The sequence below is a fragment of the Mastigoproctus giganteus genome, chromosome 11 (genome assembly GCF_048544385.1).
Source record: "Mastigoproctus giganteus isolate SK-2022 chromosome 11, ASM4854438v1, whole genome shotgun sequence".
Classification (NCBI taxonomy): domain Eukaryota; kingdom Metazoa; phylum Arthropoda; class Arachnida; order Uropygi; family Thelyphonidae; genus Mastigoproctus; species Mastigoproctus giganteus.
The window spans coordinates 64,988,307-65,008,599 of NC_143585.1; the positions used below are offsets into that span (position 1 = coordinate 64,988,307).

At 37.5% G+C, this 20,293-nt stretch overlaps 1 protein-coding gene across 3 annotated transcripts in view; it reads right to left on the reverse strand.

Annotated features, from left to right (window-relative positions):
- LOC150078072 (transmembrane protein 184C-like) overlaps positions 1-20,293 on the reverse strand; it is a 146,541-nt gene that overhangs the window by 114,994 nt on the left and 11,254 nt on the right. For 2 of the 3 annotated variants that reach the window (XM_090385285.1, XM_090385287.1), the window contains exon 2: positions 9,944-10,036. The gene's annotated coding sequence lies outside the window, so the exon portion shown is untranslated. Of the gene's footprint in view, positions 1-9,943; positions 10,056-20,293 lie in introns of all 3 variants that reach the window. The other variant, XM_090385286.1, reaches the window with a different exon arrangement.

Consider the following 20,293-nt stretch of genomic DNA (forward strand, 5'->3'; position numbering starts at 1 on the left):
TATGAGAGATGCCAAAAGGTGTATATGACAATATTTAAAATAACTAAATGCACAAGGCATAATACATTAAGAGTTTAATATCTATATAATATCGCTGTGTAGATACATACACCATAGGTCTATAGTGTATCTACACACCGATATTATATAGATATTAAACACTTAATGTATTATGCCTTGTGCATTTAGTTATTTTAAATATTGTCATATACACCTTTTGGCATCTCTCATATTGTGTGATTATATTCACAACTGGGTCGTCATGTCTGCAATACTAGGGTACCTGCCCACCCACTGATGACAGGCCAATAGCCTTGAAACATGTCTGGGTGGTGGTACTCAATGAGAATAAGTAACGATAGTCTTCTCTATTAGTGAAGCGTTACTTATTCGAGGTAGTGCAATATCATGGCAACTCGTGAAGGCAGAGCACAATATGAGAAAGAGCAAATGATGCCTACGACAACTACTTTGTAGTTTAAGAGTTGTCTATGGTGTATCTACACACCGATATTATATGTATTTAGGTATCGAATATTATCTCCGAGTTACATTATATATAAGGAGGTGATTATTCCCTTGTATAAGGCAATGGTCAGGCCACACCTAGAGTACTGTATACAGGCCTGGAGGCCAGTATACAGTACTCTATTGCAAATGTGACTCCAATTCACAAAGGAGGATCAAAGGCTGACACAAGTAATTATAGACCTGTTAGTTTAACTTTTCTTCCCGGAAAATTAATGGAGGCACTGGTTAAAGCAGCACTGCACGATCATCTAGACAAGACTTCAGTTATAGCTCAGGCACAGCATGGTTTTGTTAAGGGGAAGTCTTGCCTGACCAATTTGATTGGATACTATGATGCAGTCACAAAAGAACTGGATGCAGGGAATAACTTTGATATTATATACTTGGATCTTAGAAAGGCTTTTGATACTGTTGCACATGGAAGACTGCTGCACAAATTGGAGCATGGAAGACTGCTGCACTGCATTGGAGCATTGGAGGCAATTGCTGCTATGGATAAAGGGGTGGTTGTGGGGGAGAAGACAGAGTGGTAATCAATGGACACTGCTCATCGTGGACTAATGTTATTAGTGGAGTCCCTCAGGGTTCAGTATTGGGTCCATTATCGTTTTCTGTATTTATAAATGATATTGATGATGGTATATCAAGCTTAATGTCCAAGTTTGCAGACGATACGAAGGTTGGCAGAGTTGTCAAAGACACTACTGACACTATGCTACTGCAACAGGATCTGGAAAGGTTGAGCAGATGGGCTGAGAGGTGGCAAATGAAGTTTAACATTGGCAAATGTAAAGTACTACATATGGGAAACAGCAACCCCAGAGCAACGTATCAACTCTGTGGTACTACACTGACAGTGGTAGAGAATGAAAGGGACCTGGGGGTGGTTGTGCAGGCAGATATGAAGTTTTCTGAGCAGTGCAGACGGGCTGCAAGAGTAGCTTATGGTGTATTGTCGATGATATATAGGAATTTTTCTAGCAGGGATAAGGAGGTGATTATTCCCTTGTATAAGGCAATGGTTAGGCCACACCTAGAGTACTGTATACAGGTCTGGAGGCCTCATTTCAAGAAGGATGTAGAGATGCTGGAACGAGTACAGAGAAGGGCAACAAGATTGGTGAATGGAACAAAGGGGTGCTCTTACGAAGAAAGGCTTAAGTTTTGCAAATTACAGTGTCTGGAGACTAGGCACCAGCGAGGTGATCTGATAGAGGTGTATAAAGCCTTGAATGGTTTGAGCATGCTCAATGCTGTTTGGATTCTTCCTCTTGCTCAGAATAATCACCTGAGAGGGCATAAATTCAAATTGAGGAAAGACAGATGTAGGATAGACGTGAGGAAATTTGCCTTTAGCCAGCGGGTGGTTGGTTGGTGGAACAGACTTCCATCCCTTGTCGTGGAAGTTGATAGCCTAAATAAGTTTAAGGCTCAGCTGGACAGGTATTTCGAATGAACAGAGGGGTGAAGTGGAAGTGGTTATTTTTTATTTATTTATGTTACTTTTTTTTTCTTTTTTTTTTTTTTTGGCTGATACTGCATAAGCTTGCTTTCTTGCATCAAATGCCTCTACTAATGCTAATGCTATCCTCTGTCAACTTATATGTATTAATTTATGATGTTACGTTTGTAATAACTAGGTCGCTATATATATATTTAGTTAAAAAGTACAATTCAATTGACAATGAAATTTAATAAGATTAATAAATTTTACTGATTAATTGATACTACGATACTTGCTATCTAGTTTCCCATTAAACCTTACGCTAGCACACATATCGTATAACAATGGCAGCAAGTTACAAATGGTTAATCTATGGACACGAGGTATTATTTACTTTCCAATTCAAGCTATCTAAATTCAAAATAAACCACGGAGCTTGACTAGGTCTATAAGCTACTTATAGAGAATAATTTAATCTAACAATTAAGTCAATAAAGCGGCTAAGCATAATTAAAAAACTTTCGTTTGTGGGAGCTGCAAAACCTGTCCACACGTGGATTTGACACCCTTACCGATACTATCTAAATTCAATTTAAACTAAAGTATTGTTACTAGGAATATAAAGCAACTCTAAAAAATAAATTAATATGCCAATTTAAGTCAATAAAAAAGCAAAAACTTCTCTATTTGCTGGAGCCGTAAAAACTTCCTGTTCACATGTGAACAGGCAAAGTTTTTAAATGTCATATTGGTGAACATTTAACCATGCTCTTCTCTGACACAGTTGCCAAATTCACAGCACCTGTGTTATAAACTGGGCAACAGCAGTGGGGGAGCTAAAAGGTGGAAGTAAATGAATGTGCCACCATATCCCAAATGAGTTCAATGGGGAAATCCGGTGAACGAGCAGGCCAATGAAAACGTCGATATCATGTGGGCGCTGTTGGGTTATGAGCTGTATATGAAGTAGCATAGAGAAGGTAAAAACACTGGTCTTAGAGTGCTTCCACCATAATGTTCTGCCACCAATTAGGACCACAGGTGAACAGCCATTGAAACTGATGGCTCCCTATACCACTGATTCTTGGTGTTGAAACATAGATGCACAAGTAGAAACAAAAGAAATGTTATTAGATCTGTGTTTATATTTTTATGCATGTGTGATTTTGAGCATTGAAAGAAATACACACATACACACATATGTATTTATCTATGGATATATATCATGTCTTTCACCCCTCCACACAAGTTTATGTAGGTAGCTTCTAGATTTTCAGTATATTTGTAAAGCCCTGCTTGGTAAGATAAATCCTTGTTTTATTGCTTATCCTATCCTCATCTGTCAATATCTGGTTTGCATTTTATGCATTCTACATATCTTTGTTTTTCCTTTCCACAACTTTAGCCAAATATAGATCTCTTCTCCAACTATTAACTCTTCCCAATAAGGTATTAACTATTCCAGATTTAGCTTTACTTACAGATCTCTTTGCATTCCTTTTAAATCCTCTATAGCAGGAATGGCAAACCTTCCTGAAAAGCCATAAAATGAAAATGAAATAAATCCATCTTGCACACTACTCTGGACTGTAAACAACAATCACCATATGATGACATTCACAGGGTCAATCTATTCAATTTTGTTAAAAATAATGTAAGAAATAATGTTTTATTTCAACACTGCTGAAACAGAAAGTTGGTTTTTTGCATCTATGAACAAAAAAGCATAATACTGAAAGGACTGTGAAAAGGGATAGCAAACTTTCTTCATAATGAATGCCATAAAAAAAAAGCATATCAAATTATCTTGTGGCTTAGGTGCCATAAATGATCCTGATAGATATCCAAGGTTAGGCATTACTGACCCAGATTTTGATTCTGTTTCACAAAGCAGTTAAGTCCAGGAATCTCATTTGGTCCCACATTTCAATATTTTTCTCTGCATTTTAGAATATTACATCACTTTGAGTTACCTTAATTGGATTGTTACTTGTTCCAAATTGAAATATTTGGAACAAGTGCATGTATCCACATTATACATAAATTCATAGTTTTAAGTTAATTGTAATTAGCTATAAAGAACATAATTAGCCTCCATTCAGTGCATTTTGCATTGAACATGCTAGAATCATCACTCTGCATATCCAAGCAACACAAAAGTGTTGCTTGGATATGCAGATATCTTCAGTATTATTATATATTTGTTCAAATGTACATGGTGTCATCAAAAAGTTTAGTGAATGTTTCAAAAAATTTTATTTTATACATATCTACATTGTTAATATTCTTCAATATAACTCCTGCTGCCATACATTTTTTCTATCATACCTACACTGACTGTGAATGCTTTTAATCAGTTTGCCATGTTTAATTGGATTACTTTAATTGACTCAAATTGTTTTAATTTCATATCCTGTTTTAATTTTGGGAAGAGCCAAAACTCGCATTTGCCAAAGCAGAAGAATAAGGTGGGTGCGGCACGACAGGAATATTTCTTTTGGTCAAAAACTGCTAGATTGTAAGTAAAGTGTGACTCAAATTGTTTTAATTTCATGTCCTGTTTTAATTTTGGGAAGAGCCAAAACTCGCATTTGCCAAAGCAGAAGAATAAGGTGGGTGCGGCACGACAGGAATAATTCTTTTGGTCAAAAACTGCTAGATTGTAAGTAAAGTGTGACGCAGTGCATTATTATTATTATTATTTTATTTTTTTAATGTAAACCCCAAACACGAGAGGTATTAGAACCTATAGTACTTAGTACCATGCTTGGGATGGAAGTTGACAAGACGAAAGAAGATATTTGTTGACATTGGACTTGAACTTCTGTAGACTGTAATTTTCAGGAAATACGTATGAAGGAAGGTTGTTCCAGAAAACGGCAGTTGAATGAATAAATGAGGAAGATGAAAAGTTGGTTCTGCGAGTTTGAAGTTGGAGAGTAAATGGATGTTGGCTGGTGGCGGCACATGTTCGAACTGTTTTGAAAGAGAGAGCGGGAATTATAGAAGCCAATTCAGAAGAACAGTGCCCATGGAAGTATCTGTAGAAAAGGCATGCAGCAGAAACAGTACATCTATGAGACAGCGAGTGTAGAGACTGTTAGAGATGAATCATTAATTAACCTAACTGCCCTCTTCTGAATGGAATCAAGCAGCCTGAGAGAGGTTTTGGGGACACCAACCCAGATGTGGGAACAATATTCCATGGCAGGGCAGATTTGCGATTTATACAGAGTGAGCAGCTGTTTGGAAGAAAAGTAACGCCTTGAGCGAAAGAGAAAACCAAGTTTTTTAGATAAAGAAGCAGCAATATTTGTAATGTGCTTGTGCCAAGAGAGATTAGAAGTCAGAGTAATCCCCAAAAGATATATATCATTTTGCCCAGAAATCGGAGTGTCACTAAAGATAAGCATAGGAGCAGAAGAATCCTTTTTGCAAGACATAAGACAAGACTGAGTTTTAGAAGGATTGAAATCAACTGAGTTGTCTTTGCCCCACTGGAGAATTACCTGAAGATTGGCATTTAAGGAATCGGTAGCAGATTTTCAAGAAGTTGAAGTTGATTGAGCAGGACAAGGTTTTCTCAAAGTGGAAAGTGGAATGCAATGTGCTTTCATCGGCAAAACTATGGACAGGATTTCCAGTCAATGGAAGAAGGTCATTAATACACAAGAGGAAAAGAGTGGGGGAAAGAACTAAACCTTGGGGAACACCGGCATTAGTGGAGAAGTTAGAAGACAGAGAGCCATCTACCATCACCCTCAGTGAGCGATCAGAGAAAAAACTGGATAACCAATTACTAAAAACAGTTGGCAAACCATAAGACGGAAGCTTGTTTAGAAGACCTTTATGCCAAACACGATCAAAAGCCTTTGAGATGTCAACTACTTGCGTTTCACCGAACCTTTCCATTGAATTAGTCCATAAATGGGTAACATAAGCCAGAATATCACCAGTGGATCGACACTGAAGGAATCCATACTGGCGATCGTTGATCAGATGGAAGGTTTCTAAGTTTGTTTGTTATGTTTTGTTTTGTTATTTGGTTTTTAGAAGCATTAGCAACTAAGGTCATATTGCTCCTGGATATGCGGTGGTCATTCCCTGACCTTTCCGCATCCACCGTATTTGGTGGTGACAGGCTCGAACCCCGGTCTAATCAAGAAGCGTGTGCTACGCACTGCTGCTCTTTCCCACCTGGCTACGGAGGCGCCTGGTTTCTAGGTAGTTTAAGAGTTTGCGGTTAATTGATTTCTCCATTACTTTAGAAAGAGTAGAAATAATTGCAATGGGACGATAATTGGATGGGAGAGATTTGTCACCCTTTTTTGGAACTGGCTGGATATGAGCAAATTTCCAAGCAGAAGGAAAAACACCTTTGGAATAAGAAAGTGAAAAAAGACGGCAAAGAATAGGAGTAAGTTCGGGAGCACAGGTTTTGAGAACAAGTGGAGAAATGCCATCGGGACCTGGAGCTTTCTTAGCATCAAGATTCGTCAAAATCCTTCTGACATCCTTTTGACCACAGGAGGCATTGAATGGAGTGTGTTTGGAATGGTGGGAGGTGTTTTACCAAGATCATTAATACATGAGTTGGAAGAAAAATGGGATGCTAGCAGGTCAGCTTTATCCTTGGCTGAAGTGACAATAGAACCATCTGGTTTGGATAGAGGTGGGAGCAGAGATGGGCAAAATTTGTGGCCAATAGCTTTGGCAAGGGACCAGAATGCTCGGCTACCATTAGGGCAAGAAGCAAGTTTTCTACTCTTAACCTGTTCAAACTCTAGTTTGGACTGATTAATAACTGCTTTACAATTGTTGCGAGCTTTGGTGCAGGCAGAAAATGAAACTGAAGAATTAGAAACAAGCCAATTACGATATGCAACATTCTTCTCTTGAACAGCCTTAGCACATTTATTGGAAAACCAAGGACGAGATTTTAAAGTGGAGTGTGGGATAGAGGATTCCATTCCTGCAAGAATAATTTCACTGACACGATCTGAGCAAATGTTGACATCAGAAGTTTTGAAACAGTAATCCGACCAAGGAAAAGAAGAAAAGAAATCTCGCAGGTCATCCCATTTTGCATTCTTGTAATGTCAAACAACACGAGGTTGGGAATAGCCATGAGATAAAGGCTCCATTGGAGAAGAGACAATCACCAAGTTGTGATCTGAAGTGCCTAAAGGACCACTCACTTCAACAGTGTACTTAGAAGGGTTGTTTGTGAGAAAAAGATCAAGCGTGTTGGCTGTATGATTAGGATTGTCCGGTATTCTTGTAGGTAAATGAACAATCTGTGCAAGGTCATTAGTAATTGCAAAAACCTCAGCATCTCGACCAGCTGGGTCGGTGTGACTAGAAAACGGAAGCCAGCTGGAGTTGTGAACCTTAAAATCACCAAGGAAAATTATCTCACTGTTAGGAAAGTTGGACTGGAGAAAGTCAAGTTGCAAAGAGCTCCAAGTGATTAGTGGAGTTGGGAGAACGGTAGAGACAACAGATGAATCTGACACAATGAAGTAGAGAGATTTTAAGCCAGAGAAGATCAAAGAGAGGAGATTCCAAATTGCCAAGTCTGACAGGGAATATCAGAACGGACATATGCACAAGTACCACCTTTGAGGCAAAAGGAATCATACAGCGAATAATTTGGGCATCTGAGATGAGCAGTAGTTGAATCAACCGATAACTGAGATTCTGTCAGAAAAAGTACATGGGGTTTGGCAGACTGCAAGTGGAAATGGACATCATTGATATTAGAATTGAGACCACGTATATTTGTGAAATGAATTAGGAAGTGCTTGGGAGGTTTAGATCTTTTCGCAGATAAGCTTGCTCTATTAGTTTGACAATTCGTGGTGTATTCAATAGTAAGAAAAAGTGGGTGGGACATGCTGTATGAAGTAATGAAATTTTTGGATATGGCATACACATGGTAAGAATATACCCAGATCCTTGACATAACGTGGCCTCGACAATGCTTCCCGCATACACACTACTCGGACTCCCTTCAGTCACTATCTGGCAGAGTAGAGGTAGCAAGATTAGACACTAGCTGATCCAGAAGCCTTCTAAAGAGTTACCAATAGGTTCGGTCCGGTGTACTAACTAGCAGCCGGCCTGTGAACACCATTTTAGAGCTGTACCCTCGAAATGTAAGGAATATTGGATCTCGATGTTCAACATAACCTCAAAAGTCATCAACCATACTGCATGATGGAAGAGATAGGAAAGGGTTAACCAGAACTTAGCTCTAGAGACTTAACATGGGTTCCACCTCTTCAAGCCTCCAATAAGCAAAGTGGTGGTATTGCACCGGTTGATGAGAGTCATCTACCACCTAGTACTGCCTGGTAACATAGAGGGGCGGCGTTCCTCCATGTGGTGTGGGCGCCACGCCTCGACCCCTGCTTAAGTTGGTTAATACCTGGGTGGTCACCCACCATGTACTTGTGCATGGAGGTTATACCCAGGATTACTAACAGTCCCACTATCGTGAAGGTGCAAGCAGAGGATTTGGCTGGCACAGACCGTCCGGACTTCACCGAAATTGGGTCCACTTGACTTGAGTGTCATCCAAATATCAGTTCCATCAGCGTTTTAGACTCCCAGGTAGCAAGTACAGCTTGTCTGGCATATCTCTCAGTTATGCCAGACAATGAAAGAGCCAACCATTTTGCCATTTAAGACAATTTGTATCTGTTAACCATTTTAGAAATTCTAAATGGCTACATTAACAATGACACCTTGTGGAACAAATTCTGCTTTATATATATTCTTGTCAAAAAATGCAATCAGCATGATCTTTACATGTGATTTTGATTGTTGTGCCACATTTAACCTTGGTAACAACATTGCTTTCCATTTACTTATCACTGCATCATTTCAGTAATTGTAATGAGCATTTCATGTGTTTCCATCACTGACCTTCCAGATTTGCAAACAAATTTTACATTTGCATATTATTCAAATTTTGTCATTTTCAGTACACACCACAAATGAGAAATACAAGTGTTTACTCAAAGCAGCTACACTAGACTGGCTTGTATCAGCAAGTTAAAACTTGGTGTGTATATACACACTATAAGTCCCAAAAGCATATACACACTATAAGTCCCACTTGCAATCTTTTAGCTACTGCTATGCCTTCAATATTAGGATCATTGACAAAACTTTTTGAACAAACCTATATCAGCTACATTTCTATACATATATATATATTTTTTTAAATCTATTTCACATTTGCATAGACATTTGTTGCAGATAAAATTTAAAATGTCATACATTAATCATTAACTGCTATGAAAAACTTTTAGCATCCACAGAATGCAGATGATACATTAATTTACCAGTTTCATAACTGCATTCATATACCTGTGTAGTTTTCTAAACACAATATAACCCAGGAGTGTCAAACCCAGAAGTGCCTACAGGCTGCACAAATGTTTCTTGGCGAGCTTGCAGGCCATACTTATGTAAACACAACACATCAGTTACATTACTGGAAAAAATATTTTGAACAAAATAGGTGATCATATGTCCATCAACATTTATGAAAGTTTCTATAAGTTATGAATTTTATTTAAATCTTATATTAGTTTATCGCCTTTAAGTATCACCATTTGCCATTATTTTCATATTTTCACACTGTTAACATGTGAAAATTAATAACTCTTGAAGGCAGCACTACAAAGCAGATGGCTATGCATGACCGACCACTTTGACATGCCTGGTGTAAACATTTTAAATTTGATTAAATACATATTTTAACTGTACAGTACATACCACTAAGTAAATAAATGAAAGGTATTATTTTACAAACAAAAAATTAAAAAATTAAAAAAATTATTAACCTAAACTTTTCATAATGTGGCTACCTTATAAGAAGAAAAATTTATGGTATAAGTGACCTACTTTAGATTCCAGAAAATTTATGTAATAGGTTCACTTTATTTTACTACTTACCTGACTCTCCTGAACTTCACTCCATCACTTTTTTCTTCTCACAATCCATTGACTTCTAGGTCTCAATTCTATTCCTTTTTCTGCTGCAGCAACCTGAAGAAAATTCCCTAAACTATAGAGACAATGCATCTTTTAATTTATATAATTTTATTTTTAGATGTGGTTTGCACTTGATTTGCATCCTGCCATTTGATTGAGATGAATATTCATCCCAACTATCCTGTGATGATGTTTTTTCACTATTAAATCTTAAAAAAAAATAAATAAATAAACTATTGGCCACAACTACTAAGATATCAAAAATCTAACAGATATTTATTTAAAGTATACCCAGTAAAATAAAATAAAATAAAATATTTCCAGAAGCTTTCGGAACTCGGAAATATTTTATTTCCGAGTTCCGAAATGGACCCCAGTACTCCAGGCCCATTTGTCACTATATCAAAAATCTATTATGAGCTTGCAGTATTGGTATTAGAATGGGTAGGCAGTCGAAGAGAGCAGACATGTTTTAAACATGGCTGCAACATGCTAACTGAAGGGAATTAACATGTGTTTTTGTAGACAAAATTTTTGTTTAAATTTTATTTCTGTAATTTTTAAATCATATTTCAGTAATTTGTAAAATTAATTTATATTTCTTAAATTTAATCCTTAACTTTTCTAAGGTATTTATGCTAATTTAAATTCCTGCAGTAATTTTGGTAGCTCAATTTTAACTTCACTAGTGGATAAAGTTTTGGTAACAGTTTAATTTCTGTAATACTTTAATTTAAATTCTGCAGTATATTGCAAATTTATATTTTTTAATCTTTCTTAAGTTCATATTTTACCTAAATAATGGTTGTTACAAGGTCTACTTACAAAGTTCAAGGACATTATCAGTCAGACTGTGTACATTTCCAGAGTGCGTCATGAGTTTGTTAATTGTACAGGCTGTACCACGTATTCTAGGGTTAGTCTATTACACAAACCAAACTCAACCGATGATTATTTACATTGTATCCAATGCAAGGAGTGTGCTGATCTCAAATTAGAACTTGGTGCATTACGAGAAGAATTTGAGTCGCTGAAGAAATGAGTGCTTGCCCTAAAAACAAATATCACTGAAAGCACGTTGGGGGACTTAAGTATCTATCTCATGATCAGCCAAGTGATACACTCAACCAAGTGATTCAGGTTCCATAGTCAAGTACTATACTGCTCTGGTTGAAGGTTTGTGTTATTTGGTTTTCAGGAGCATTAGAAACTAAGGCCATATTGCTCCGGGGATATGCGGTGGTCATTCCCTGACCTTTCTGCATCCTCCGTATTTGGTGGTCACGGGATCGAACCCCAGTCTAATCAAGAAGCGTGTGCTATGTGCTGCTATTTATTATTATTTGGTTTTTAGGAGCATTAGCAACTAAGGCCACATTGCTCTGGGGATATGCGGTGGTCATTCCCTGACCTTTCCGCATCCTCCGTATTTGGTGGTGACAGGCTCGAACCCCAGTCTAATCAATAAGCGTGTGCTACGCACTGCTGCTCCTGCCCACCTGGCTACGGAGGCGCCTCTGGTTGAATAAGATTTAGTTTGGAAGACTCTACAGTCAGGGCAAAGGGTAACATTTTTTGTAATAAAGACAGGTGGATAAGAACCAGGATGTTTTTGCCAGGAGCAAAAATTGATATGTTACCAACAGATTGTCAGTATGGGGGAGTAATGAGAGCATTATATGGGGAGTAATGACAGCATTATTATTTGTGTGGGGACTAATGATATTAAATGAACATGACGTGACCATTTGTTGGATAAACATAGGACATTGCTGAAAAAATGCTGTGAGTTAGGTAGGAGGGATTATATGCTGAAAGACTTGTGAATTAACTCAAGACTTGAAGGTATCTGCAAAAGATTTTTGCCAATATCATTGAGGATATACTGAGGGTTAAGGGAACTGCTACTTGGGGGAGAAGGGTAATATAGGTTTGCATTTATCTGATGATATGGGTCAAAATCATGCTTGCACTCACCACAAGGATTCTTGTTTGTTGCCACAACAGCCAATGTTGACAAAATGTTGAGTGTAGCAACTTTTCAAATAAGTAAGAAGATAAAGTTAGGAAAACAAGCCTAAATAATTTCAAAGGATGTGAGTTAGGATAGTAAACTAAATAAAAATACTTAGTCTTAACTGTGTCTACAGTAAGGTCAGGAGTGTTGTCAATAAAATCACTGAATTTGAACTCCTAGTTGGGACTACTAATGCAGACTTATATAATAGGGCTAACAGAAACATGGTGCCACCAGGAAAATGAGGATGACAAGTTCCACTAAGGTATATATATAATGTATTTAGGAAAGTTAGGTGTGATGGGTCATGTTTCTTAAAAAGCATGCCCAAGTGCAAAAAGAGCTGTTGAATTAGAAGTTACATCTGCCAGCAAAGAATCTGTGTGGGGTGAGTAGTTAGAAGTAAAGGTAGGCGCATTATAGCCATAGTAGCTTATGCGCCATTAAACGCCCATAACAACAACAACAACAACAAGAAGTAAAGGTATAATAATGAGAGTGGGAGTAATCTATAGACAAGAACATTCTAAAGAATATGACAAGATGCAGATGAAATGGGCAAACAAGAGTGAATGTCTTATTATGGGTGACTTCAACCTGCCTCTGTTTGAAATAAGTGGGAGGAAAACTGGAAAATGGGGGACAAAATTTAAATAAACTTGATGATTATTATTTGTACCATCATATAAGAGAAAATACTAGAGGTGAGAATATTCTTGACCTCATCATTACTCAAGAATCAGATCACATCACAGGGTTTAAATTAGAGGAACCGTTGCCGGTAGTAATCAGGCAGCCATTAGTTGGAAGATGAAGAAATATTAGCATTAGCAGAGGCTAGGGTCAATACTGGTCAAAATCTTAATACCGGTATTTTGGTATTTTTAATTTATGAAACCGGGATCCCAGTATTCCAAAGACAAACAACTTTCTCAATAAATTTTGATAACTAGGTGCAATAAAGTATGAAAAAAACAAGTACTGTAATTACTTGAATTTCTGTTTATTTAAAACTTTTAAAATAATAAATATTCTGAAAAAATTATTAAAAACACAGTTAATCTAAAAAAAATTGCGTGTGTATCCTGTATGCAACAAAAGATGTTTTACGTGTAAACATCTTTGACAACACCTACTAAATTTCGAACAGCTAGAACCAAAATCATGAACGATTTAATTTATGCTCGTGCCCGCTACTTACTCTACAGAATCAACGTTTGGAAGAGGTTAGGTTAGCGGTTTTTTTTCCAACCAGGGTGCCACATAATTTGGGTTTAAGTTACTTAAACTTATTTTTTTTTTTAATTGATATTGTTTATTTCATTATAAAACGGTGTATAGTATCTTTTTAATTTTGTGGTGATCTATAATTGATTTTTACTTAGTACCTCTATAGATATAAAGAATAAAATTATATAGATATAAAGAATAAAACTATATAGATATAAAGAATAAAATTATTATATAAATGTACTGTATATATATAATTTGTATTATGAAATGCAATTTTTATAATTATATTATTGTAATAACTATCATATAACATACATATATTTTTAATATTTTATATATATATATATATATATATATACACATATATATACAAAGAGAGAATCGGATCTAACAGGCAGAAAATTGAGTAGGGGTGCCACAAAATAAAATAAATTACTTAGGGGTGCCATTATTAAAAAAAGGGTTGAAAACCACGGGGTTAGGCCATAGTCTAATTACCCATTTGATTGTAGCCATTTGTTGAATAGTATGATTGTATGATATATGTTTGATTGTATAATAGTATGATACTATTATGTTGGATCATTTTGCTCTATCATGCTTTGTCGCAAATTACAAATGCAGCACTACGAGATCTGTAAGAAATGAGAGTATCCATGCATAATACACTACCGAAACTATGGCTTGGCTCAGGATCTCAACGAGTACAAGTGCGAGATGGTAACGTTCCACATTCCATTTCGCAATGAGGAAACAGAGATACTGTCACAAATGAAATATGTCAAGATCTATGACAACAATGAAGAGCTCATACTAGATCGTAAATTGTATGAATAGGACTTGGACATTTGCAAAATGATTGAAATATGTAAGACAACGACAACGTTGACCCTGATGAAGCATGCGGTAATGACCTGCATAGCCTTGTAACACGACTGCAAGAAGAAGACCACTTTCGAAACTTTTATGGGGATCTAAAGCTCATCACGCTGAACCGACTCAGTGCAATTGCAAAGAAATGTGAAAATTTGATGACTAACGAGGACTTCTGCAACTTAATAAGAATGGCCAATGAAAAGCAAAAGATTGCTTGTCTTGGCTATTCCAGCTCTAAGCACATCCAAGATCACTGCCCTCAAGATATCCCTTTCTCTGGTTACCAAAAGGTTTGTGCCACGGGTGACAATAGTTAGCCCAAAGCCACCTAAATGGTATGTCCCAAATAAATGTTTTTCCGCAACCAGCTGGTTTATGCCAGCTCTGAGCACATCCAAGATCACCTCCCATGATCCTTTGTGCGATATCCTCTCCCGACATCATTCTTTTTGCCTTTCCATGTTTTTTCTGCAACCAGCTGGTTCATGCCAGCTCTGAGCACATCCAAGATCACCTCCCATGATCCTTTGCTTTAAATGCTTTACTTTACTTTAAATTTTTCAAGATATCCATTTCTCCAGTTACAAACATTTCTGACACAGGTAGCAATGGTTAGCCCAAAACCACCTAAGTGGTATGCCCTAAATCAAACATTTTTCCGTCACCAGCTGGTTTATGCCAGCTCTGAGCACATCCAAGATCACCTCCCATGATCCTTTGCAGCATATCCTCTCCTGACTCCGTTTATCTTTGTTATGAAATAGAAATGACATCAAATAAAGCCATTTCTGCATTGCAAAATTGTGACAAATCAATTTTAGTAGGTACCTCCAAATATGTTTACACATGAAAAATACATTTTGATACTACAAAGTTTAATTATGTTTAAGCATCCATACTACCAGTCCGAATAAAGTGAGCTCTTAAAAAACATAAGCAATCAATAGTCTTATCGTTTAAACTAGATTAATTTTGGTACATATTTGATTAGCGGCAGAAAACGCCCTTTTGGGTTTTATGCTGAATCATTTACTGAGATTGTCGTACATGATCTCAGTCCATATTTTCTAGGCTTTTGAACTTTTTTAGCAGGAACAGTTAAAAGTATTTCATTAATTGCCGACTCAAGGTAACTTTTAAAATCTCATTAGAGTCAAGAAATTTCTTATATTGGAAAGAATTTGCAGAATGCTCATGTTCTGTTCCATGTTGGACTTCCAAGGTTGAATTCTGTTTGTCATTTTCTGAAGGAGAAAGATGTTTTATTAAGTGAAGTACAATTTTCACTATAGTATCTTTACTGAGTCTGGGAGAGAGCAAAGAGTGGGGATAAGAAATAAAAAAAAAAGGGGACAACAAGTGCAGATATGGAATTTTTCACGTATATAAATGCAAAGAAAAGAAGGGCAAATCAGATCGGTCCCCCTATGTAATTGTGTGGGATAGTATTAGGTACCACAACTGATGTTGCTGATGAACTCAACTTTGCATCCATATTTACAGGAAAAAAACCCTTTATGTCAATGATCACATATGGGAATGAAGTGGAAAAATGTAATTAATGATATTGAAATTTCACACGATTATTTAATCAAAAAAACTTTCACGCCTACAGGCGAGTAAAGCTTCTGGGGTTGATGGCATATACCCTATAATCTTAAGGGAGGCGGCCAGTGGGTATAGAACCATTAGTGTATTGGACCATTAAGGCTAATAATGAGAGCATCACTGGACTTGGAGAGATTCTGTTGGATTGAAAATTGCCAATGTATCGCCAATACATAAAGGCAGTTCTAAGAGTGTAATGGAAAATTACTGACCAGCCAGTCTAACTTCAGTAGTAGGGAAAGTCTTGGAGGCAATGATCAAGAGTGGAATTCAGGATCATTTAGATAGAAATGGAATTCTGAAGGATACACAGCATGGTTTTGAAAAGGGAAAATAATGTTTAACAAATCTGGTTCCCTATTTTGACAGGGTCACTCGTGAGCTGGATTTAGGGAATAATTTCAATAATTTTTTATTCGGATTTCAGCAAAGCATTTGGCTCAGTCCCACATGAGCGGTTACTTTATAAGCTGAAACAGGTTGGAATCACAGGGAAAATCCTTAGATGGATAGCAAGATGACATCAGGCAGAGGGTTGAAATAAATGGTTATTCCTCAGATTGGTTAATGTAAGAAGTGGGGTTCCCCAAGGAACCTCACTTCTTACATTAACTCAATCTGAGGAATATGGTCCCATCGGTATTGGGACCAGTGTTGTTTTTGATTTTCTTAAATGACATCGATGAAGGGATAGAGGGCATGATGCTAAATATGCAGGGATGTAAAGATCGGTAGAGTGGTTAATGATGACGGCCGAGCAGAGCTTCTTCAGAATGACCTAGATAGACTACGGGGATGATCAGAAAAGTGGCAGCTATGATTTAATTCAGCAAAATGCGAGGTCTTATACCTATGGAACAGCAACCCCAAAATAACTTATACATTTGGTGTAGTTGAACTAAAGTCAGTAGTGGAAGAAAGGGGACTTAGGAGTTACGATACGGTCACACATGAAGTTCTCTGAGCATTGTGGAGAGGTTGCAAGGAAGGTCCAGGGTATCTTATTGATTATTTATCGAACATTTGCTAGTAGATTAAGGACGTCATAATCCCATTTTATAAGGCTATTGTTAGACCGCGCTTGGAATACTGTGTTCAAGTATGGAGCCTTTGGACCCTAAAAAAGGGTCCAAAGGACTGGTAATTTGCCTGATGAGATCATAAAAAGGGCAACCATATGAGGAAAGACTTCGAATATGTGGGTTGCACAGCTTGGAAATTAGGCACCTTAGAGGAGGCTTGACTGGAGTCTGACCGGAAAAAGTAAAGTGAAGGAGGATGAAATTTTCATGGTTATAAATAATTCTAGAACTAGGGCAATAAATTCAAGTTGGGGGGGGGGGAGTGTAGACTGGACTGCAGGAAGTTTTATTTTAACCAGTGAGTTATAAAGTACTGGAATAAGTTACCCACAACGGTGGTTGAGGCTGACAGTTTGGGGAAATTCAGAGATCAGCTGGATAGTTACCTACGGGAGGAGGGAAATGCATAGGTTGTCTGTTTGATTTTCTTTCATTCTTTATTAATTATTTATTTTACTTTTTTTTTTTTTTTTTTTTGCTGGTGCAGCATAAGCCTTAGGCTTTCTTGAACTATATATGGCCATTACTAATACACTAAATAATTTGCTATCGTATTGTGTTCCACTTTGCAAATACTGATGTTTGGTTTATTTGGTTTTTAGGAGCATTAGCAACTAAGGCCATATTGCTCCGGGATATGCGGTGGTCATTCCCTGACCTTTCCGCATCCGCCGTATTTGGTGGTGACGGGCTCGAACCCCGGTCTAATCAAGAAGCGTGTGCTACGCACTGCTGCTCCTTCCCACCTGGCTACGGAGGCGCCGCAAATACTGAAGAACCTGTGATAAATGTGTATGCCTCTGTGAAACACGGAGTTTCAATGCTGTATCCAATTCTGTAGCTATTTCAGAATTTTGATTGCCAAGGGTTTCATCATAAATTTTATGTTAGCATCGGCAGTTAAAAGATTTGCTCTTTGTGCGGCATAGCGCATCTACCGCTAACTTTATAGGAATTAATGTAGATATAGTCACAGATAATAAATTAAATTCATCCTCACAAAAATAAATGCTTGAATCTAAATCAATTAAAGCTTTCTGCACACAATATCTCAACTCAATAAGCTTTAAAACATGGACAATAAACTGTTCCAATGAGCTTTGGAATCTAATTGCATGATAATTTATTTGCCAAATTCTGCTACAGTATACTTTTGTAAATATTCATAATATTTGGTTGGTGGTTATAAAATCACCTTTATGTGATTCAATCATAAACAATTATTTTTTTTTAATTAGTACCGAAAAACTTGTATTTTTGTATCAATACTGGTATTTGAATACCGGAAAAATTACCGGAATTCCAGTATTCGAGATCTCAGTTTTTTAAGCCCTAGTAGAGGCATATAATGCAAGAAAGCAAGCTTATACAGCATCAGCAAAAAAAAAAAAAAACACTTGTCATTTCGCCATCCATTCATTCGAAATGTTTGTCTAGTTACAGTAGTAGTAGTAGTACATATGTTGCAGTAGTTAAAGGTTGGATGAGATTGGCAAAAGAGTGACCACACATGACTATTTCGGCTACAGAGCTTGGGCAACCAGGAAACTTAGAAAAGACCAGATCGAGGTTTATAAGGCTCTGAGAAGTGTTAATAAAATGAATGATGGCAGAATTTTCACTGTTATAAAGAATTCCAGAACTAGGAACCATAAATTCAAATTACAGGGGGAAAGCAGTGAGTTTTTGATTATTGGAACAAGTCTCCTTTGCAGGTAGTTGAGGCCAACAGTTTGCAGAAATTCAAAGGTCAGTTGGATAGTTACCTAATGAGGAGATTTGTTTGTTTGTTGTTTGGAGCATTAGCAACTAAGGCCATATTGCTCCGGGATATGCGGTGGTCATTCCTCTGACCTTTCCGCATCCTCCGTATTTGGTGGTGACGGGCTCGAACCCTAATGAGGAGAGAAGTGCATAATTTGTATTTTCTTATCTACTTTCTTTTTTTCTTTTTGACTAGTGCAGCAAAAGTGTGGCTTCCTTGCACTATATGACTTATAGCAGGGTTGCCAACCTTTTTGAGTGAAGAGCCATTTTTGATCTACCGTATTTCCCCATGTATAAGACGCACCTTTTTTCGAAAAATTTATGGTCTAAAAACTGGGTGCGTCTTATACAGTGGTTGTAGATTTTTTTTTTTTTTACTTGCATTTCCCGCTTGTTGTCTTTGTGCTCATTGTTTCGCACTTGTTACCGGTATATTAGGTTACGTTTTGCCACATTCTGGCCAGAAATGGCTCAGAAAAGATTTTCGTACAGTGCTGAATTCAAGTTAAAAGTGATCCAGTTTGCAAAAGTGAATGGAAAGCGTGCTGCTGAACGTAAGTTTGGTCCTCCTCCAACTGAGAAAACAATCGGAGACTGGCTACAGGAAAAAGAAACCCCACTGAAAACGCCATGGCAGAAGAAGGCCATGAGAGGCAAGTCAGCAAAATGGCCTGATTTAGAGAGGGAATTGAAGATATGGATTGAAGAGCAAAGGGCAATTGGAATTCCTGTGTCCACAAAGATGGTTCAGCATGAGGCAAGAAGAACTGCTGATGAAAAAGAAGTTACTGATTTAAAAGGAGGACACAATTGGTGCTTCGGGTTCATGAAACGGAATGCTAAGCATGCGTACACGCACCAGACTTGCCCAAAAGATGCCTGATGAGCAGAAGGTCCTTGAATTTCATCGTTTTGTCTTTCAATGTCGAAAGACATCAGTTTGAGTTGGGACAGCTTGCAAATATGGACAAAGTCCCCCTTCAATTTGATGTCCACAGTAACAGAACTGTTGATAAGAAGGGGGTGAAAACTGTAACTGTGAAGACAAATGGACATGAAAAGAGCCATTATACAGTTGTTCTAGCTTGTTATGCCGACGGAACCAAGCTGCCTCCTATGCTGATTTTCAAACGCAAAACAATGCCAAAAGAAGACATTCCTCGAAGAGTGATTGTCCACGTTCATGACAAGGGTTGGATGGATCAGGATGGGATGAAGATTTGGTTTGAGAAAGTTTGGAGCAGGTGGGCTCTTACACAAACCTGCCCTATTGGTGCTTGATCAGTTCAAGGCACACACAACAAAAAACATAAAGAAGATTGCTGCAGGGCAAAAAACAAAACTTGCCAGCATACCTGGAGGCTTGACATCCCAGCTCCAACCACTTGATGTCAGCATTAACAAACCCTTCAAAGCTGCCATGAGAGACGAATGGAACCAATGGATGAAGTCTGGGGACAATTTGACACCAGCAGGAAGAGTAAAGAAACCAACTATAGGAGAAGTTTGTACCTGGTTGAAAAGATTGAGATCGTTGTCAAGTCATTTAAGAAGTGTGGCATTTCAAATGCCATAGATGGAACTGAGGACGAGGCAATATATGAAGACAGTGATTCGTCATCAGACACAGATGAGGACAAGCTAATGGATCGGAGTTTTGACAGTGATGAGGCGTTGTATGAATTTTATGATAAATAAAACTTGAGTTCAATAACTTTATGTAATACA